The sequence below is a fragment of the Hetaerina americana genome, unplaced genomic scaffold (genome assembly GCF_022747635.1).
Source record: "Hetaerina americana unplaced genomic scaffold, ioHetAmer1.1.p SCAF_9, whole genome shotgun sequence".
Classification (NCBI taxonomy): domain Eukaryota; kingdom Metazoa; phylum Arthropoda; class Insecta; order Odonata; family Calopterygidae; genus Hetaerina; species Hetaerina americana.
The window spans coordinates 20,686,150-20,710,400 of NW_027287538.1; the positions used below are offsets into that span (position 1 = coordinate 20,686,150).

The 24,251-nt window shown below is 39.2% G+C and overlaps 1 protein-coding gene across 1 annotated transcript in view; it reads left to right on the forward strand.

Moving 5' to 3' along the window:
* The first annotated feature begins 14,420 nt into the window (after nt 1-14,420).
* The window catches only part of LOC139698640 (alpha-tocopherol transfer protein-like), a 78,140-nt gene continuing 68,309 nt past the window's right edge, over nt 14,421-24,251 (forward strand). Inside the window, exon 1 of the mRNA XM_071597495.1 lies at nt 14,421-14,787. The gene's annotated coding sequence lies outside the window, so the exon portion shown is untranslated. The remainder of the gene's footprint in view (nt 14,788-24,251) is intronic.

The window sequence follows — 24,251 nt, forward strand, 5'->3', positions numbered from 1 at the left end:
AAATCTCCCACGATATTTTATTGAGTAGGCGAGTTGGTACTCACTCCTATGCTTGATCGATCAAATGCACATTTGTCCACGTCGGTAGCCGAGTGCGAAAAAATGATAAAACATGAATTTCCCTTTCATGACTCGAGTGAATAATGGCGTGTCCAATGTGGCGTAGGACCTTTTCGAAGGGTTTATTTTTTTCTCGGAAGCTTCTTGCATCACTCAAGTTACTCTCACTCGGGCCAGAGGGAATCTTTGTCCACTTCAGTAATTCAATTTCCAATCCTCAAGTGCCTCAACAAGCACACTCAGAAGTGCCAAGACGCCTTGGGTTTCTCACCTCTCTTAACTCTACTCAGTCTTCATGTACGAACAAATTTTCGCGAGCAAAGTCAAAGGGTTTTTTTTCTGTTACTTTCATCAGTTCGTCTTACACCTCCTCCATTACTTCGCAATCCTTTATTTTATTCTTCCGCTGCACCTTGTTTACAAAAACTTTTACGCGCGACTATTGACTAAATAAATTCTTGGCCATTGTTTAACTTCATTATGCTTCATCCCATGGCATGTTTGCCATAAAATTTCTTAATATAATTTTTGAGTATGTCGGATCAAAATGAAATGTTGTGTCGCACTCGATTTGTTAAAAAAAGGTTTTTTTTAATTAAAAATGAATGTGAAATTATATTACATGAGCTTGCGTCCATCAATATATACCAAGTATAACGATTGAAATAGCATCATATTTTTCTATTTCCTTCTTACGTTATATATATATATATATATATATATATATATATATATATATATATATATATATATCTCCGAAATGAAACGCTCTTCGGCGAAGCACAAATATATAAAAACACAGATGTAGATTTTTAGACCATAGAGACTTCTTGATTTTGGGCATGGGGATTCTGAAGACGACGGCCGAGCTGTCGAAACGTCAAATAACATATTGTGAGGGTCCTTTCTTTTTGTCTCTATGGTCTAAAAATTTACATCTGTGTTTATATATAAAAATATATATAGGTTAGGACCCTTACCGCTTTGGATTCCTCCCAAAAACCCTCCCCCTCTATTTTATGCCTGGTACTTCCTCTCATGCTTCCCTTTTTGTCAACTTAACCATCCCGTCCTTCTTCACAATCATATTATCCAAAAAGTATCCATGTACGCCTATCGTCTTGATTCAAAGTCAATGTTTCCGCGCCATGTATAACCAAGCTCCATATCGATGTTGGGAAAAGCCTTATGTTCTTGTAACATTCTTACCCATTATCCCTGTAATCAATATCCTCCGTGTGAAATATTCTATGCCAAACAAAAGTATCTTCCATGCCTCCCTAATAATTTGACCACTTAGGATCAAAACACTTCCGAGAAAAGGGAACTGTTCGGTCGGTTCTCGTTCCTGAACTCCTATTTTAATATATAATGATGTAGAGTTCCTTTTTCTCGAAAACTGCATAACCTTTGTTTTATTTACATTTATTCTCATCCCGTGTCCATCGCACTGATTTGTCGATGTACTCAGCAATGCTTGCAACCCATAAGCTGACTGGCAAACTAGAGCTTGATCATCAGCAAACATAACTAATTTTATGAATGACCCGCTGACTATTATTCCTAACTCCCAGGTCCACCCATGCCTCTTTAATCATTTCCTTGAATAATATAGGTGATAATGCACAATCCTACCTTAAATCCTCTTCCTAATACCACCTATATGCATAGATTCTCCATTCGAAACTTTATTGCTCTTAATTTTCTTATGATTAATTCATATCCTATGCTTACATCGCACTGATTTTGCTATGCGCCAAGTAGTGATTCTAATCCATAGACAGTCTGCCCTACTAAGGTTTATCTGTAGATGTTTTTTACTTACTATAAAGATAGTCATGAATTTACTGATGTCAGTTGGTTTTTTCTGGAGGGGATATGCGTGTTAAACGATCCCTGATAACTAAGACGTTAAAGCCTCTCAGACTACAGAAACGACGTTTCTACTGTATTGAACGTACTACGTACTGAAGCGACATCAAGCAATCGCACACGTGAACATGCATAACCCCTTTTTTTGGTAAAATTGAATTCATATTCACCATATTTAGACAAAATAGTATTGTTCAGGCTTCATCAAACGTGTTTGCATTGACAACCGCTGTTTTTTCAGAATTTTTTTTTCATATTTTTAATGTTTTCCAAGGACGGTGATTATGATTATGCTAACACAACTGCGGTGGCGGGAGTTTATTAGGGAAGCCGGATGTCAACAGAGTTCATTTGGGTCTCTGTCAGTCTGTTTCTTTTTTATCTAAATGAACCAACAAGTGAAAAAAAGGTTTTTTTTTCCTGGCTCCATTATCTTCCATCGTAAATATTCTCTCTTCCTACAAACTAACCAAGGAAAAAATGTTTTTGAATCTGTCCACATATTGCGCTGGATAAAAGGTCTTGTAAAAAGTGAATTGTTTTCTAGGCAATCAACAATACTGTGAATAGCGCATCAAATGGCACTTGGCAATGTACCAATTGCGTTATTATTAATTATATGACGACAGTTGTGAATTGTACCAAGAATGGTAAAATGCTGTGCATTTGTTTCGAAGCGGAAAAAAATAACATTAAATATATAAGGTTTGAAATTTAAATAAAAAAGACGGGTTTGAATTAAACAAATAAAGTTTCCATGTTGATAAATACAGTATTTTTATAATTTTGCGAAAGTCTTCTTTTGATTTGTAAGTATAACTTCATTTACACAGTGATTCCACCTCATATTTCCATTCTGTAGCCTATCTACGGACTGCATCACAGTCTTTCTGCTGAAAGAAGGATTCTTTATGGACTTGTTCTGTAGTGGCCTTGGAAAACGTACGGGAAATGACGTGTCCCAACGCCTTGGCTGCATTCCACTTTCCTCTGACTTAAAAAAAATTGCAATAATCACGGTAATTTCGAATAGTGAGGCTTAAAAAAAATAAACTTAAACTTAGGATGAAAGGTGGTTATGATTATAAATTTCTTCGGTCCTCAAGGCTGGAACCGCAGACCTCTGCGTAAACAGCCGAAGGCTTTACTTCGTAGCGACGGGGCAGTTTCGAAATTATAAATGATTATTCCGTTGTCTACCATTTAAGGTGGGTTTTGAATGGAGACAGATTTCACACCTTTTGATTTTTAAGTCTAGTCTCGCAAGACACAACCTAATACAGTATACTGTATTAGGTTGTATACCCCACTCCTTACAGTAAGTCCCTCTTCAATTCCGCATATACTTCCTTTAATAACTTTATCCCGTCTAATACGAACCTATCCCCTTTACTTCCCCATGCCAGGCTTGCCTAACTTACTCATATCACAGTATACTTCAACAGTGTTAATCGTCAATCAAAATCCAACCTTTCCATCAATATACACCCTTCTTTGCCTCCTTTTGATTTCAAACGAAATGTCTCTTTCATTAATTCTCACCAGGCACTAGCACTTCTTGGCCTGTTTTCTTTTCTGTACACTTCAACTTTCTCAGGCTTTCTCACGCCCACATTATTATATCATATGGGCGCTCTACCCCTCTCTTACTAGGATTTCGTCTAGCAAATTCGTCTTTTCCCTCCTCATTTCCTTTTATATTTGTCTTCTCTTTCGCAGGGAAAATTACGCTCTCTCAATCCTTTCTCTATGTCCATACTTCGGAGCTTGTTAAGCTCTCTTTATCTTCAATGCAAGTCAAGTAAGCATGGTTAAATGAAAACTTGTTTTTGTTTTTTCATCTGACTCCTCCTAAATTCAAAGTATCATCTTCCTACCATAAGAATGTTAAAAGGAATTAGCGAACCCCAACTTTCAACCAATACCATATCTCCCCTGACCTGAATAAAAATCAGTGACGCTAACGATTATTGCTACTCGACAACGCCGAAGTTGCCAAGTCACGGTTTAGATAATTCCCGATTGTTACGCATGCCATCCAGGATTCATCATGACCGTGTGCCGTCGGGATTTCGCCGTTTATTGAGTTTTTTCGCGCTAAGACCTTTTTTAATAGGAAGAAGGAGTACTGCGGGTCCTTTTCTCTTCAAATCACGCATCGGTGACCTCCCGTTAACACTGGCATTTTTGCCATCCGTCAGAGTTGAGCGAACTGATCCATGGATTGCACAAAAAAATGCCCGTGAAAAAGTTTTTCCAAGATTCCTGGAGCGGCATTGGTTTTTTAAATTAATTTTTATTTTCTCCCTATGGACACGAATATTTGCAAACGTCACTAACGATGTGTTGGTAATGACAAGAAGGAGTCTATGGCTGATCATTCATTTTATTTCTCTCTTTTTAGCTCTCTCTCTACTTCCTCTTAAAGCTTTCACAGTCAGTGATATCATCCGATTTATTCAATTTTTCTCTCTGCGAGATCCTCCGATATGAAAGGAAAGGATTGCATTCCTTTACGCTTCTAGCAAGAGGTCATAGAAAGGGCGATTGAAAGATTATTAAGTTAAATCCGCGACATGAAGAAAAACAGTGTCTTAAAATGCGATGGAGTAATAATGTATTAATGGCGTAATGCTTACTCGCGATCAAATGAAACATGTGACTTTTTAGATTTGGTTGAAGTCGTCCTAAGCCCTAATTGGCGTTTGAAGGTCACTCATTTGTGGAGGTTCATGCGTTCTCGCCGCTAATCCACGTGCGCATACGCCAGGTTCTCAAAACTGGGCGTAGACAGGTTAGAATATGACGCAGAGTTTGGCATTAAAAAAAACAAGCCTACGCGTATTTTTTCAGTTTTTATATTTGCAATAGAAAATAACCTATTTCGAGAAATAATTCACCCAATAAAAATGTCTAATCTACCTTACGGATAAGTTAATGAAATGCATTAGATTTAAATAAAAAAAATCCATAGATATATCTGTACATATGCATGTGCGTATATACGAGGGTCATCCGGAAAGTAGTACCCGTTCGTGCCGCATGAAGTGCTGACGACGCGAGTAGCCGCTGGACGAGGTCAGATAGCTTCAGTGGCTTGTCTGCCTTCTCTGAGCCAAGTTGCGTGACGCTAGCATTGCCTGTGTTGTTTCTGTGATTGTTTACAATGTTTAAAAAAATTGAGAACGCCGCCAGTTGTGAAGTGAGGGCAGTGATTAAATTCCTCAATGCAAGAAACGTTCGCCCATGTGATATTCATCGCCAATTAAAGGAGGTGTATGGAGACAATGTAATGGACGAGTCGTCTGTTCGGCGGTGGTGTCGCAACTTCAACATGGGGAGGGGGAACACACACGACGATGAGCGTTCGGAGAGACCGTCTGTCATTACAGACCAACTGGTGAGCTCAGTTGACGAATTCGTGAGGAACGATCGGCGCGTCACAATTGATGACATCTGTGAGCATTTTCCCAATGTTTCTCGAACAATTGTTCATGAAATTGTTAAACACCATCTGCATTATGCAAAAATTTGTGCAAGATGGGTCCCTCGCGTATCTCAATGAGCTGGCGGCGAAGGACTATGCAGCAGGAATACAGAAACTTGTCACACGTTATGACAAATGCCTTAATTTGCTTGGAGATTATGTTGAGAAGTAGTTTAAAGTATCCTCTTTCAAATAAAATTTTTTATGTTTGTTAATATTTACTTTTGTGTCTTTATTTCACGAACGGGTACTACTTTCCGGATGACCCTCGTGTGTGTGTGTGTATATATATATATATATATATATAGACACACATATATGCAAATAAATCTATGCAGTATGTATGCAGATGTGTTTGTGTGTGTGTATATATATACACACACATATATGCTAATATATCTATGCAGTATGCATACAGATGTGTTTTTGTGTATATACATATATATATTTATTTTTTTTTTATTTTTTAAGGTAATCTACCGGTTAAGGTAGGTTTTTGGATGGACACAACTACCAAACAAATATTTTATTACTCCTAACAAAACACAAAATCCATCATCCTACTCTATATCAGGTCCCTCTTCATCTCTGAGTACTTCCTTCCTCCCTTCATCCCGTCCAACATCCCTATCCTGTTCCTTCCCTTTCCTCTTTTGCCCAACATTCTACCCTCTATCACAGTCTTCAACATCCCACTGCCGGTCAACACCCCCTTTATCCACTTTTCCTGCCTCCATAGGATTGCTCCCAACAAACCCCTCTCTTCGCTCACCATACCAAGTACTTCCTCACTATATATATATATATATATATATATATATATATATATATATATATAACAATTTTGTGAAAGCCTTACGAACGTGAAAAATAATATATATGAAGTTAGCCCCGTGGACAAAGACAAAAACACAGGAACACACAACACAAAAAGAAAAGAAAATCAACTTCCTCCTTCTTGTGAAAGCCTCTTCGCCTAGCGCAATTCTTCTCCTTACGTCCCTACTACTTTGACCGTGTTGGTCAAAAACACTCCCGAGATACGTAAACTGTTCTACCTGCTCTAGTTTTTGCCCTCCAATTTTAATGTTTAGCTTAGCCTTTTTCTTTCTAGAAAATCGCATAACCTTTGTTTTGTTAATATTGATTCTCATCCCATAGCTGTCGCACTGAATTTCCAATTCACTAAGCAATGCTTGCAGCCCCTTGGCTGACTGACAAACTAAAGCTTGGTCATCAGCAAACCTAACTGATTTTACGAATTCCCCGCCCATTTTCATTCCTACTTCCAGTTCTTCCCATGCCTCTTTAATCATTTCCTTTGCATATGCATTGAACAGAAACGGTGATAATGGGCAACCCTGCCTTACACCCCTTCCTAACACTGCCTATCCGGACTCCCCGTTCCCCACTCGCACCTGAGCAGTCTGAGACATGTACAGGTGGGGATTAGCCTCCTGTCCCTCCAATCTATTCCTGTTTTCTGTAATATACTCATAAGTACTGGAGGCCGATGGTAGTTGCCTCTGAGCATTTGGAGGAGTGCAGACTGTTCGTTTGCGAAACGTCTATAACGTGATCTCATTACACTGCTTCATGAATTTGTTATTGGAACTGCGCTACGCCATCAAATGTTGTCTAAAATTGGGAATAACCATTGAAGCTACATAGGAGGGTAGAGAAGATATTGAAGATATCGAACGATCAGGACGCCATTCAACTTAAAAAAATGACGAAAATCTGTCAATATTGAAGGCTTTTTTGACAGGGATCGCAGTATAAGTATTCGAATTATTTCTACCAGGACCAGGAATGAGTAGTGAACCTGTAGTACTCCTTCGGAACTTTGTTCCACTGGAGCCATGGAGTGCTTTTATGAGGTGATAGTTGAAGGAGCATTTTATTTATTAGCTTATTAGATTTTTTTTGTTTTATTTTTTTATTTTTATTTTTTTTAATTGATATATAATTTTTTTTTAAATGTTTTTATATTCTTTTTTTTTTAATACATATTTTATTATTTGATTTTGATTTTTTTTATTATAATGCTTTTATTATTATTATTATTATTATTATTATTATTATTATTATTTTTATTTATTTTATTTTTTTTATTTTTTTATTTATTTTTTTTATTTTTTTTTATTTTTTTTCCAAGGAAAATGTGGAGGAAGAGAGAGTAGGTTAGGGAAGGCGGATAAGGATATGCTGCGGGAGGGGCTGGTGAATATCTGCTTGTTGTTTATCAGGTAGGATCGGGTGGAGTGAGGTGAGGGAGGTTAGGAGAGCCTGGACCGGTTCGCTTTTTTTTTGTTGTTTGCAAATTCCTTGTTAGGTTATTTCTTTTAGGGAAGGGGATAAATTTTTTATTAAGAGTGGGATGGAGAAGGGTGGTTTGCGGAAACTTGGGTGCCTTTCTTTTCGGGGTTTTTTTAGGAAGCGGCTTAAGGAGTTGATGAGCGTATTTAATTTTGCCAGTTGGGAGGGATGAGGACCATAGGGAAGATATGAGGGGGTTTTTAGAGCTGGAGATGGACCTGCTATAACTATGAAGTGCTTTTTGGATAAGCTCATTGACCGATTGAATGTTTAGCTCTTTATGAATGAGGGTATTTGGAATATACCAAGGGGCTCCTGCAATGTGTCTTGACAACTTGTTTAGCCATACCTCGATCTTGCCAATCGCTCCTTTAGGTGCTGTGGCCCATACGGGGGACGCGTAAAGGACTAGGGGGAGTAGTATGGAATGGAGGATAGCAAGTTTAGAGTTTAGGGAGGTTTTGGAAGATCTGGAGAGAAGGGGGTGAAGAGCGTAGGATGCTGAGCGGAGTTTGGCTAGTTTGGAAGTGACATGAGAGGAGAAGGATAATTTTTCATCTAAGGTGACGCCGAGGAAGGTTGCACATGTTCTTTGGGGGATGATGCGGAGATTGAGGGTGAGGTACGTATGGGTGATCTTAAGAGGGTTGCGTGAGAAGCAGAGTTTAGCGCATTTGTCAGGATTGACGTTAAGCTTCCACTCTTCGAGCCAGTCTCCTATCAAGTGCAGGTGGTCTTGCAGGGCGTCGTCTGTCTTAGACGGCCACCAACTTTGTGCAGCAATGGTTGTGTCATCCGCATATAGGAACATGTGTGTTAGAGGGTGAGAGGGTAGGTCGTCAATAAACATGTTGAAGAGAACTGGGCTTAGGACCGCCCCCTGGGGGACGCCTGTCAGCTGTGGTTGGGATTGGGATTTGTAGGTGTTGTGCAGGATAGAAAAGGAGCGATTGTTGAGAAAGGATTGTACGATTTTAATAAGGTAGAGGGGAATGTCTTTCTTGGCAAGCTTAAGTAAGAGACCTTCGTGCCAGACCTTGTCGAAGGCCTGACTGATGTCCAGGAAAACCGCAGTTGTAACCATTTTGCTGTTGAAGCCGGATTGGATAAGCTCGGTGAGGCGATTAATCTGGTGTACTGTTGAGGTGTTGGGCGCAAAGCCAAATTGCTCTTGCCTGAATAGAGGGAAAGGGAGAGATTGCAGGCGGCTAAGAATGACTTTTTCGAATAATTTGCTGAGGGCACATGTGAGTGAAATAGGACGGTAGCTCGAGATTTCAGAGAGGGGTTTGGCAGGTTTGGGGAGCATTATTACATTACTTTTCTTCCATAAAAGCGGGAAGTAGGAGGAGGCCAGGCACGCGTTAAATATGTCCGTTATGAATGAGATGCAGGGGAGTGGCAGTAATTTAAGGGCTTTAGTTGGGATATTGTCTGGGCCTGAGGAGCACTTGTTTGGTAGTTTAGAGATGAGGAGGCTGATTTCTTTAACAGTGCAAGTCAGAGGTTCAGGGGAAGGGATGAGTTTGGCAGCATTTGCATAGTCAGTTGCTTCGGAGTTAGATGAGGTTGCAGGCGGAGAGGAGAAGGCGTCTGACATGCGCTTGAGGAAGGCCTCTCCTCTTTCGGAGTCAGTGGTAAGTCTGGTGTTGTTTACTATTAGAGGTGGAGTTTTTTTAGTTGTGTTCCTGAGGGACCTTGCCATTTTCCAGAGTGAATTGTCATTTCGGTTGAGAGTGGCTATCTTGCAGTTCCACTGTGAGTTTCTGTGTTTCTGTATTTCAAATTTGACCGCTGTGTGTAGAGTGTTGTATTGTGCTTTGATGTGGGGAGATCGTGTTTTTTGGTAAAGTTTCCTGAGTCTGTTTTTGTCGGTAATAAGTGATCTGATGTAAGTAGGTAAGGCCGCAGAAAGAAGGGGATGAAGGACGGGGTTATTGAGGGAGTTGTCTAGAGCTGAGTTAATATCTTCTGTCAGAATTTCAATGCAGTGGTCAATAGACGATTGGTTAATTAATAGAGAGGGTGGGGGAGCTATAAATTTTTCAGCAATCTTTTTTTCAAATTTACGCCAGTTGTGGGTTCTGGGGGATATGGGGAGAGAGGCTATTGATGCAGTTTCGATTGAGTATATAACTGGCAGATGGTCAGAGGAGTAGTGATGTATGACTGTGGCTGGGATGTGGAATGGGTAGTTGTTGGATACTGCTACTAATGAACTTGGAATTCCTTAAAGTGTTGTGCATCGATTTGTGACCGACACATGGTCATAAGAAAGGTGCGTGCGAAGTTATTGCCGCTAGTGCTCTCGGACGAACAAAAGAAATCTCGCACGCGGATTTGCCAAGAGCATATAGTATATCGACCATGCCTCAGCCACCTGACATCTCGGAAGTTTCCCCGCCATATGTCTTCCTCTTCCCCAACTTCAAATCCGTGGTGTTAAGGACGTCATCACGGCTCGGTGAAAGCGTTACAACAGGCCGTGACGAGGGAGTCCAGTAGCATTCCGAAAGACGCCTTCCAGAAGGCGTACGAGGCGTGGAAAACCAGCCGAAAGCGGTGTGTGGACGCAAAGAGTGCTACTTCGAAGACTTTGGAGTGAAAGTATTAAGTCTGGCAATAATAAGTTTTTTAAATCGACTCAAGTCCAACTACTTTCGGGACAGACCTTGTAATAGTGAATATTATACTCAGATGCAATTCCAAGTACCACACAATTGCTGGTATATGCATTTATTAGGAATATTTTATAAACTATATTTATGATACGCAAACCATTGATAGGTAATCAGTTAAACATCCATATTACAACTTTTATTATAACATAATAACTTTTGGAGCATAATACATTTTTTAAAGGCATTTATACCCCATTATATATATCACGTTCACGTCCAAGCTTAACTGCATACATGTATATCGACTAACCGAAGAACTTCGGTGAGTCGATATGTAGGAAGAAGCCCTTCACGGAAGACACTTGCGGAGGAGATGGGATTATCTTATTGAACATGCCCTAAGAAGTCTTGCTTGTGGCAGCAGTGAACAAGAAGGTGAATGGGGCTATTTTTTTTAACCTTATTTGGTAATCTTACGGTATTCTTGGAACATTTTTCCACATAAATTTTACAAGAGCCGATCAGAGTTATCCATTAACGGTCGATTTGCATTGTTGCTTTGAGTATTCAAATTTCTTAAGGAATTGAGAACTTTTTTTTTGCATAGCTACGGGCATTTTCAACGCATATATTTGAATTAAAAATATAAATGTCATGCTGATGATTATGATATTTATGTTATGCAAAACAAAAAGCTCTCCCCCTGCCACACACCTTTTTGGTGGCTCGCAGGGTATTGATGTAGATTTAGTGTTTATATTTAATGTTTGTATACATTTTTGGCATTGGCATCTTCGGGCTGGGAAAAGTTTATGTTAATGAAATTAAGTGCGATCAGCTATTGCATGATAAACACCTTGTTGTCATCCTAGTTCGTTGATCCAACCTTTGCGAGGAAACCAGATGAACCGCGTCTAATAAAACCGCGTAACCGTGAAGTGGATCCTTCCAGTGAGCGATTAATTTAAAAAATACCAGAAATACTAATAGTGAAATGAATCATGTTACAGTATTACACCAGTGATAAATTTTAAACAATCTTTCTTTTCATTAAAACTTGACGTGAATATTATAAGGTAATCTACCGTTTAATGTATGCTTTGGATGGACACAACCACCAAATAAATATTTTGTGTCACCTAACAGAAGACAACCTGACATCTGACTCTAGAACCCTCTTCATCCCTGTTTTACTTCCTCCCTTCATCCCGTCCAACATCCCTACCCTATCCTATTCCTGCACTTCCCTCGTTTTCCTAACATTCTCCCCTCTATTACAGTCTTCAACACCCCACTGCCAATCAATACGCCTTTCATCCATTTTTCCTGTCGCCTTAGGATTTTTCCCAACAATCCCACCTCCTCGTTTGTTTCCCTTTCGGTCCATTTCACCTTCTCCATTCTTCTCCACACCCATATTTCAAAAGCCTCTAATCTACGTCTATTCTCCTGCTTAAGTGACCACGTTTCCGCGCCGTATATAGCTACGCTCCATATCAAAGTTTTAACGAGCCTTTTCTTAAAATCCTTACTCAACGTCGTTGTCATCAACTCCCTCCGTTTTTGCCTTGCTATTTTAATGTTAAGTTTAGCCTTTACATTTCTGGAACATCGCATAGCATTTGTTAAATTATATTGATTCTCATCCCATATCTATTATGTTGAATCATCAGTTCGCTCAGTAATACTGATACGAAAATTTTCATTCAAGGGCAAAATGTATGAATGTATGACGCGCGAAGTTATTCGTACCACATAAATCAACCCAAATGGTGATTTGGTTTTTGAGGCTTTAGTAATTCGCTTTATTGTATCTAATCCCGATGTAAATTAATTTGTTAGGGCCTAATAATAAGGGAAGGGGGTGGTGATATCCTTCTGATACCCTGGAAGATCTGGCATCCAAAAAATCACTCCCAGCTTTGTCTCCTTTGCCTAAATCGTTTGTATTGTTGCATTATTTATGAAAACGAACATAAAAATGACGTAGTCTGTATGTATGTATATATATACAGGTATGTAGATGATTTCGTCGACGTAACACGAAAGTGTTGAATAATAAATTGGACAGCAACAAACAATATAGAAACATAAATAGATCACTCACACGTTATTTCTTGATCATTTCGACGGAATCCTGCTACGTCTTCATCGGAAGATATAGAAGTAATCACTTCCTCTACCATACTTCTATATCTTCCGATGAAGACGGATGAGTGATCTATTTATGTGTTTCTATATTGTTTGTTGCTGTCCAATTACATATATATACATATATATGTGTGTGTATATATATACATGTATATATGTACATATATATATTATATATATATATATATATATATATATTTTTTTTTGTGTATATACAGGTATCTGTATATATTTTTTTTGTATATTAAAAAAATATATGTGTGTGTATACATATATGCATACACAGATCTTCCTGGGAAACCATTACCGGCACAGGGAAAGGAACTGACCCCCCTACCCTGATTTGTTAATTTCACCCGCCGTTGGGCTTAGCACTGGGTGAACTCTACCATCACCTACAAAACCGACCTTTGGCTTGATTACTCTGTTTATGGTCTGACAGCTGACATTACTATAAAGTAACCCTCCAAACCTTTGACTTAATATTCCAAACCTTCAACTTATCCCCTAATCCTCATTCAGAAGTTTGCCAACAGCTTCCTGGTATTCTTTCTTTTTCTCCTCAATCATAGCTTCTGTATTCGGATTTCTCATTTATTTTATTTTTCCGTCCACTTGAATCTTCTTGAACTCTTCATTGACAATAAATTTCCACCCGATCCCGCGCTCACTCACTATCGCGTAACTATGCGTATTGATTACGTTGTGTCTACTCGTGTGCTTCACCGTAATAAACGAAAGTATGTTTATAAATCAATTTTATTTATTAAATTTTGGAGCGCTGAGTAAATTAATGGAGGGTCTGGGTTCGATTTCGAGCGACGCCTCAGGTCACCCTTGGCCTCTCCAAATCAGCGTGATTTTTTTTTGGGTACTAGGACAAAGGACTAGGTAACCACAGAATGTACACTTAAATAGGGACTTGTGGGAATTTCTCACGCCTAATCAGAGACTAGGTGAGCTCCACTCTCATCTATCAAATGGACATTGGGTTGATAACTGTGGTTATTTCCATGACCACCTGTAGCTGATATAAAAGTTTTAATATGTCATCATTTACCCACGAGTGATGGAGCTTAGAAAACTGTTATTTTATTTATGTAACTAGCGCCTCTACGCGTGTGAAGAGATTAATTAAAGAATTGGAGATAGTTTCTGATTTTAAGCGTGACGGGTAGGTTGGAGACATAAGGGAGGAAAAGAGGATAATGTTGGACGAAATGATGAGAGAATGGAAGTAAGCGGAATTGGAGACGAGTTTACTCTAGTATCGGTTGTCAAGTTGTTTGTTTTGTTTAGAGAGGCAATTAAATGTATAACTGTATAGTTTGTTAAAGACTGTGTCCCATCCAAAACCCATTCAATTCTAATCCCAATAATCCCAATCCCATTCAAAATCTAAAGTAAGTGATGCTAATGATAAAGTGTGAATGCTAACAGTAATTATAGTAGCAAAATAATTGATTTCATCGCCGTTAGCTCTAAATGAAGTAAACTTTGCTTAAAACGGCCTTTTTAAGAGATAAAAAAGATGCCTATCGTTCGACTGCTCAATGATAGGCATATATTTTCTCTGCGAATCGATTTCTTGGAAGAGAAACAAATGAAAACTTACACCCATCAGCTGGTCGACGGGATTTAATATACCCCCCCCCCCTTCTCCTCCGCGCACTTGAGGCTTTGCGGCGAGAGAAGGAGGGAGTGTTCGGTAAGCGGTATTTCTTGAACGGAGTAGGTGGGGTTGGAAGGAATAGTGGGCGATGGAAAGGGATCTCGCTCTGACGCGACCTTATGCGTCACGTGAGTGGAGAGGGGGAAACGGGCTTGGGAGGGGTGGAATGAGATGAGGAGGGGGGATGCGGCGGGAAGGAAGGAGAAGTGTAGCCTGTTGAGCGGAATATCCCAAGAGTAGAGCGGCCGAGTGCAGTCAGTCGGGGAACTTTGTCCGGTGGGCTTGGTTCGGAAGCTCTTGTCAAGGAGGCCAGCTGTGGAGTGGTTTGCTCCCGTCACTACTTCCCCATCTACTACCTTTCGCCAGGCAAAATATATTGCCTTTTGCCCGCAATCATTTCTCTCCCCTAGACGGATAGACAATACACCGAAGAGCTTATAAACCATACCACCACCAGTGCGTGTGTTCTGATTTGTTCTATAGGAGTTGTGTTTTATTCCTCGCACAACCCGGAGGACCGAACCGAGGCTGCCGATAGGAAAGTTGGAACGCAAGGAACTTTTTTATTCTCTCGAAACCTTCTCGAGGAAAAGTCTCCAATTAAGGTAAATACTTGATTGATACAGTTTTGCTCTCGGGTTTTTCATTCCGATCGTCGCCCTGGAAATTATTGTTATTAACGCGGATTTAACAGTTGCTTGACAAAACAGTAGTCGACCAGTCAAAGGTGGAATTCACAGCTGCAGCACTAGTTTTCCTCCAAGCAATACCTTAGTGTACATAACAATCAGCATTTTTCCTATGAAGTTAGGCTAGTTTTATCACGGATCCAAGCACTACACAATGCAGTAATCCTAGGTTGTGACTCCGAGTGCACATAATAACATTTAAACCCCATAGTACGTGTAACAGTGGGGATCGAGATGGTGCGGGGGCTAGCGTACTGGCTTCCTACCCAGAGGGCCCGGGTTCAAATCCCGGCGGTGTTGAATATTTTTCAGAGGTATCTCGATCCCTACTTGAGGTGCTTTGTGGAGGGCACTTTGAGTGAGTACGCCGTCCGTCGGATGGGACGTTAAGCTGCGGACCCCTTGGCGCCTTTCGTAAAGAGTAGGCTAATGCCGACGCCGGGTTTCTCTCCACTCTTCATCCTTTCCTATCCATCCCCTATGGCGCAAATGACCTCAGCTGTCGGTCGCCTCCCCTCAAAACTACTACTACTACGTGTAACAGTAACTCTTCTTCAGCTCTGCATACTTTCTTACCTCCCTCAATTCGCACAGCTACTCTTCACTTCCTTCCCCTACCTACCTTTCCCAGTATTCTCCCCTCAATGTATAACCGCCTTCCTCAGCATCCCATTGCCCCTATCAGTATAATCTCCTCCATACACTTGTCTTGCCTTATTTGAATTTCCCCCAGCAGCCATCTCTATATATATTCCCTATATCATGCCTAGATCTCATCGTTTTCCTTTCACTCCCTTTATATTTTTTCCATTCTTCTCCACACCCACGATTAAAAGGCTTCCATTCTATTGTGTCTAAGTTCAAGTTTCCTGGCCACGCAGAACTACACTCAAGACTACGAGTAAATTGATCTAAAATATTTTTCTTCGCATTTTCTCTTAAGTAGTTGTCCATCATCAACTCCCTCCTCCTTATCTGAACGATGCTCTACCAAACGCAACTTTTCATTTTTAAGTTCCCCGACACTCTGGCCACCCTCATTAATAGGTGAACACAGGATAGAATAGGAGAATGAATGAGATTAATAGGTAGTAATGCAATAGATAAATTGCATTATGTTTGAAATCACTTTGTAATATGCTTGAACTTTTATTTAGATATATTCTTAGATAAATAGATGAAATAGGTAGGACTGGAGTGAAAGTATATTTTGAGAAACTCATCACATTTGTGGATGATCAAGCGTTATTCAGTTAATCAACATAAAGGGTTACGAGTGCATGGCACGTTGTAGTATTGGTATGACAATTAATTCAATGAGAAGATTCAATCATAAGAAAATTAGGGTATTGAGGCTCTCAAGAAATAGGAATGCGCTAAGGAATGATTTTTACAGACTGAAATCGTTGAATTGTAATGCCCATTTAACGGATGACTACGTTAAAAGCTATTGTCGTGGCATCTCCCGCAGTTTCTTAGAATAAAAAATAGTGTTGGAGGACATGAATGAGAGCAGTTATATTACATGGGAAGTGCTTTTAAGAAACGTGGTCAAAGTGGCCGGGGTATTAAAAGAAGAATAGCGATAAATGAGGAATATTTCAGGAAGATACAGTAATTGATGACTGTCACGTTTATTAAATCTCAGGAGAAAAAACTAGTGAAAACACCAATTTGGAGTGTAGTTTTTTATGCTTCAGAAACTTGCTCGTTGAGTCAAAAAGGAAAATTGTATGTTAACGAATGGACGGAAAAGAAAGCAAAGAAAGTGATAGGAATGGTAGGAGAGTGAAAAAAATGATATTGGGAGGAATTCGGAGAAGGCGATATAATTGGATGGAGTGCTTGATGTTAAGAGAGATGGGATGTTGAGGAATACGGTGATATATTAACGTATAAGTAAGGAGAAAGCTGGGAAAGAGAGGTAGAGGGAGGAAGGCAGAATAGGCATCTTAGATGGAATTAAGGGCCTTGAAAAGTGTGCAGAGCGAAGTAATGAGTCAATGTGATATGGGGTCTAAGGATATTTTGTGCCGCGTTAGGAAAGGGTATAACCGTACCTATTGCCTACGTCAATAAAAAAACCAAAGCCTAATCCAGTAAAAAATTCAAAGAAACCGCAGGAAATACCGCAAGAGTAACTTTTTACGGAGTCTTCCGCTAAATTTGAATTGCAATGCAGCAGTTGCTCAAGTGTATAGATCCAATAGAATCTCCTGGGATTCGATCCCGGATCCCGCAATGATCGACCGAGTGGTTTTTTTAAGGTGTAAAAAACTCCATTCGCCCCTAACGGGATTCGAAACCGGGTCCCGCAATATCCGACCGATTGTTTTAGTCAGTTAAGCTATCTAGGTGTATTAATACACGCTGAAATTTTAGGGACTCTTTTAGGAACCAGATATTATAAAGAAATACCGTACATACAATAGGTAATATAAGTATTCGAAGTCGTGCGCCGTGAGACTCCCAGGTCCAAATATTCGGAGTGTAAGACAACGTCTCGGTAGCTTAACTATCTAAACCACTCGACCGGGCATCGAGAGATCCAGGTTCGAGTCCCAGTCAAGACGAATGATTTTTTTACTCGTAGAAAATGTTACAGTGTAAGCCTAACCCTGTACTTTATTTTTAATAATATTAAGTAGTTCTTTTGGTTTTTCGTAACGATGTCTAGTCAAATTATGGAAACAGGTGATGTCTAGTTTTGTTCTATCTTTCATCTTTGCGGCAAATATCCGCGGGCAATTTTCAGTATCAACCTGTTTTTCCGGATTTCCAGCGAAGAATGAGCGATTCGCTCTTCGACTGTTTTCTTCAACTTCCAGAAAATTGCGTAGTAATGGATGTATTACGCGGTGAAAACCCATAGTTGCTAAATTCGTTTCAGATCAAGCAGTTGTCTTTTTTAATAATGGCGCTGAATGTTATTAAAATTGATCCCATTGGGACAATTTTAACGGGATGACGTAAAAGACTTTTTGACGTATGAAAATATGTGATAGACAATTAGATTATTCTTTATTCAATAAAATAAACAATAACAGTAAATTTGAATGCATGACATCATATTTCAATGAAAATTTGAATGAATTGCGACACATATTGTTGAAAGCGATGAGAATGTACGAAAATACATTCCCCATTCTTGATGCGCATGCGCAATATAAATGGCGAATGCATTTACAATGTAATGTATGCGCATGCGTAAAATTCAAACTAGGTTACGTTTAAAAACATACTAAAAAAACACATGATGATCAAATAAGAAAAGTGTATATTATTTTAAGCGCGAAATTCGTTATGTGCTGTCAGCCGCTTTCTGACATAGAGGGAAGAACTCCTCATAATTGTGGTTGAGTAATACTTTATGAGTATTTGTCGTGAATTTTTCTTCAGTTAAAGTTTTGTTGCAAAATATTGGTAAATATTACGAGCGACAATGGTTGGAACTTTGGAAAACACAGCCTTAAATCAGAACCCGAAAAGGGCGATGTTCTCATTTATTTCGAGATACCAGATTCCGGTTTTCCTCATGCAATCTGCTTGATTGAAGACTGTGACTATCGTGGAAACTGAGCACGTCGTCGTGGTGACGCCCTGTTTCGTTTAGATTATACATGTTGGAAAGGATTTTTTTTTTGGAAAAGCCCACTTATATACCACTATCCTGAAACAACCTCAGGTCGAGATTTATTTTTCCAAAGGACAGTTGGTGTGTATGTATGTACAGGCCTGTATGCGTGCATGCATGCATACATACATACACACCAACTCGAACCGGTCCCTCCGGTCAGTTCAGTAGCCAACGCTCTACCCCTGGGCTGCCACTCTATGTATATGTATGTATATATGTATATATATATATATATATATATACATATATATATATATATGGACATAGTAGTCGTGGTAGTCCAGGACGTTGGACTACTGGACTGACCAGAGGGCCCGGGTTCGATTTCCGGGCAAGGGGTCCTCTCTGGGCACCTGCAGCTCCACCAGCTATGTGATTTATCGGGCACCACTTCTTCCTGGGAAGTTATAATCGGGATAGGGAGAGAAACTGGCCCCCCTACCCTGATGTGTGAATTTCACACGCCGTCGGGCTTAGTACTGGGTGAACTCTACCATCACCTACAGAACCGACCTTTGGGTTGGTTATTGTGTTTATGGTTTATATGTGCGTGTGTGTATATATATATATATACACATATAAATATATATATACATATACATATATATATATATATATGTTTATATATATACATATATATGTATGTATATATATACATATATATGTATATATATACATACATACATATATATGTTTATATATATATACACACATACATATATGTGTATGTATATATAGGTATGTATATATATATATATATATATATATATATATATATATATATATATATATATATATATATATATATATATATATATATATACAATCCCGATCTCCCCAGGTGTTCTTATTCTTACCAGAAACACTCCTTAAGAATCCGATTCAACCTCCCACTTCAATAAACATCCATATTTGCCATGACATGTGGAAGTTTCATTTCCATACAATAATGTGAAGGCTAAGAAGTTTTTATGTAGGGGAAATATTCAGTCGCTTTTTGTCTAGCATTTCGCTTCAAACAAACTTTCCGATAACATCCGCCCGCCTTTTAATGTATTCGTATTTCGTAACAGTCTTCCAAAAGTGTTCAGTATTAATTTCGCCGTATCTACTCAGTATACAGATCTTTTTCTACCTCTCTATGTTGCTATGTTGCATAGAATGTGTATGCTATTATTGCAATCTTTTGAGAGTGTTGATCCAATCCACAGATACTAACTCCTAATTCATCTTCATCGTTTGCATTCCTTTTCTCTTCGTTGAAGGTAACCTATAATTTCCATCTCTCTGCCCCGCTCACCGAACGTTTTCTCCCATCTACCGCTCTCCCATTGCATATCATGCGCCCACATTTTCTGCCTTTTGTGTAATTTCATCCGGCATTGTACTGTCGTGGCCTGCTTTGTTTCCCTCTACTCCTGTTCGTTGGCCTTCATCTTTCCATAGCTTATGTTGTCAACCTTTCACCGTGTACTCATTTCAGGAGTGTGCAAAATGAGGAATGGAGAATATTAAATATTGACATCATCTGTGTTTCAATACTAATGATTGGCTATGCTGCACTCCTTTATTCTTTTCTATTTGATATTAATTCATTTCCTCTCACCCCCTGCCTAATAAGTTTCTTTGTTTTACGTCGTTCTCAATTCGTCTCCTTGTGTATGCTTGTCTCTCTTGGTCTTTTGTTACGAAATCATCCCATCAATTTTCTGTACTTTTTATGTTTTTAACTAATCCTTTGGGTGCCTCAAAGGTGTCATATAATCCATGTATAGTTCTTCTTGTTTGCTGTAGAGTTTTCTCTCTTTATGGTCCTTATTTATTAAACTCTTGCATGTACTACTTCATCGGTCTTCACTTATTCCATCCATTTTACTTCTCCGCATTCTCCTCTTTAGAACCCATGTTTCGGAGGCTTCTTAAATTCTTAACCGTCTACCTTTCCTATGTTCCATGTTTCTGAGCCGTACGTATAATGCCCCATGCTCCATACAAACGTTTTGAAAAACTGCTTCCTTGTTTACAACCTCGGGTTTTCTTTGTAAATATTGGTTGCCTCTTCTTCATGAAAGCCTGATGTCCGTCGTACTTTCTCCATCCAAATTGTTACCCGAGATAGATGTAATATTCCACTTTTTCTATTTTCATCTCTTGAATTGTGGCATAATTTGCTTCTTAATCTTCTCCGATCCACACCCAGGGATTTTACTTTACTAATTATGGATACTCTTAATATATTTCCGAAGTACTTAGTCCATAGCATTCGGAGTTGTTTGCAGGTTCTCTTACATTTCTCCAACTAACATTTTGTTTTTAAATTCTGATCAAAATTAGGCCGCCATGTAATCATCCCCTGCCAAATAAGCTAGCGGTGGCTTGCAAGAGGACTAAAAAAATACCATCTGCGATTTTAGAGCATTCTTCTTTCTTCGCTAGACACTTTGACTCCTTTGATGCCCAATTGTTGAGCTTCTTTCATTGCCTCCTCCAGATAAACGTTGATGAGGGCTGAATATGAGAGACGGTTAAGGCCGATATCTTGTGGAATCACATTCTAATGCACAAAAAAGAATCGAATAACTTTGCGTTTCTAAAGAAGATCTCGTATTCTGTGAAAAATCAACGTCATATGATTCTCTTGTGTGTGTATAGAAAACGCTGCGGCTTGATGTCAGCGTTGCACTTAAGTATTTGCCCTATTCTGAGATGTTGAATTCCTTCTCATTTACGTTATTTATAGTCTTGTTCATCTCTGATTTCATGCCAAAACTTACATTGTTCAGTAAAATGAGAATCAATGAAAATGTCAGAATATCAGATAGTTGGGGCGACTAAATACTACCTAATTTAGGGTGCTTGCGAAAGGATGTGGTTTCAGCAAATACCAGGAGACCTCAATCGGTATCTCTCCGTGTCTCTGTTGTGTAGTACGTATTGATGCCGGAGAAAGTGAATGAAAAAACTTTCTGTTTTTTATTCACTCGTTTTCCCTTCCGAAGATAGGAACTGGGAATAATCCTTCATTCTCGAGTGCAATAATGTATCTCCAGGTTTCTCAGTCGCCCAGTAATATTTACGATGACGGATCATAGAAAATTTTACTCAAGTAGGGAACTGATTTGTCCATTAGGGGAAAAATTGAAAGTCTCAAAACTTCTTTCTCGCTTGATTGATCACATAATATTTCACGGAATGCACTCCTTTCTTTATTCGATCAATTCTAATTTGATTTAAAAAATTAAGCGCATCCTTAATGTTTGGTGTGATAGCACCTCCTGCCAAACACCAACTTATATGTACTTTGGCTTGGATGGTATCATGTAGATGTCGGTACTTCGTAATCAAGTGTTTTCTTTTTCCGCGGGTCACGTTTGCCACCCTTCTCTAGCGAAAGCTACCTTACAGATGAAACCTTTTGCATAAATTGGAAGTTGGTGTCTCTTTAGCATTAATGATGGAAATGTATGATCACCCCCATCGTATTACGGCAGGAGATATTATGTCAATAAAATTCGAGAGATTGAGTGTAGAACAGATAGATTGAATAATTAATTTTTCACAAAAAACAATTAAGGGACCTGAATAACACTATGCGACCGTACTAGTGGGGGAAAAGTATTTTTGGTTTAACACTATGTTTTTAAATACCCTGCAAACCGCCGCTAGGGTGTGTGGCAGGGGGCGCATTCACACCAGACTAAGTTCAACCCGATCATACCATTTGAATACTGTGGTGTATGTACCTGTGGTCATCATTTCCTGCATCATTGCAATTATTTTAAATGCAATTGTAAAAGCTATGTGATTTTCCGGGTACCAGATCTTCCTGGGAAACCAAAGCCGGCACAGGGAAAGGAACTGGCACCCTGACCCTGATGTGTAAATTTCACACGCCGTCGGGCTTAGTGCAGGGTTGACTCTGCCATCATCACCTACCAAACCTACCTTCGGGTTATTTACTGTGTTTATGGTTATTATTTATTGTAACTAACAATTAAGCAAAACTTAATTTTTGATGCCGAATGCCTTTGTGTAATCACCCCCTGCCACACACCCTAGTTTTGGCTTTCAGGATAACATGTAGATGTATTGATGGAAGTCTACAATTCCCTCCTCCTTTGAATTAATCAAATATCTTATTTCTCCTTCTTCCTCTTTTCGGTTGTCCCTCTCGCCGTAGCCTCAAGTATATCACGTGGTAAATTATCCTTCCTCTGCACACATCCGATGCATTTCTTCCTCCTCTTTCTATTTCTTTCTGTCGAACAGTTATCTTCCTTAGTCTACTCATCCGGCACCTCTTCGTTCTTGTATTTTCTGTGACTGTTTGATCTGAATCACTATCTTTCATTTCCACATTTCTAAGCTCCTTATCTATTCGTTTTCTCTCTCATTCCACATCTATCCGCCTTTCCTCAACCCAAGTGAAAACCCTCTAGCCGAAACTCTGCACCATTCTCACCTTAGTTCCAGGTCGATATCACTACTTAATTATCAGCGGACATCACTTAAAGTAGATTGTGGGTGGACACTGACTGCACAATTCTTCACCTCGCTAAGCCCCACGTGAATAAACACAACTTGATGCCCTCCACACAGAGGACATTTGCGTCGCTGTCAGCGTGTTTCCATTTTTTCCCCTCAACGGGAGAGTGTTTAAAGCAAGTTATTCATGGAATATGACTCAATAATTTTCCATCTTGCGTGTATGCAAATTTCTCCGGAAAAATTAGCTCGAATGAATTGTGAAATCCGTCCGCTCATTCCTTTGAATAGTGCCTATGCGAATGTCTGGGTCAACTTTGTTCCTACCAGATCAGCTGATTTTGAATAACGTATCACCTGGCCCTTGTATTTTAATAAATTATAAATCGTAATTATGTGATTGGGACAGTGACTCAGGCAAGGAAAGGGAAAGTACTTGTTTTGAAACGGAAAAATTTGAAATGTATACAGTTTGTAATGCACAACCTGACACCTTAAAATAAATCCAGCTTCAATTTCGCATTACTTCCTTCATTCCATTCAACATATCTCTATTTGACTCCCTCATGTAGATTTCCCACTTAGGCACCTATCATTACGTTCACTTATCAATAATTTTGGAAATATAACTGGTATTTTACCTGCGAAATTTATAATTCTATTCACGTACGTTATTTTAATAAAAAACCATAAACACAGTAATCAACCCGAAGGTCGGTTTGGTAGGTGATGGTAGAGTTCACCCAGTACTAAGCCCTCTACGGTGTGTGAAATTCACGCATCAGGGTAGGGGGGCCAGTTCCTTTCCCTGTGCCGGTTATGGTTTCCCAGGAAGATCTGGTACCCGAAAAATCACTTAAGCTTGGGTGGAGCTGCAGGTGCCCAGAGTCCTTGCCCGGGAATCGAACCCGGGACCCTCTGGTGAGCAGTCCAAACTCTACCCACTGGACTGCCGCGACCCACGTTATTTTAATATGGTATCTAAACTTGTAGGTTATAATAAAGAAGAGATAGTAACAATATTCCACTTGATAAGTTTAATAGTACGACCAGGTTTCAATGTAATACCTGTACATCAATCACCCGGTCGTACCATTAAACTTAATCTAGTGAAAATTGTTAGTATCTCTTCCTTATTAAGTTCAAATTCCACCATATCCTACCTGAAACTACTAAATTTGTTGTAGGTTATATATAAACTTTGCAAGAAAGAGTTTTATTATTGTGAAAATTTATTAAATTGATATTTTATTCAACA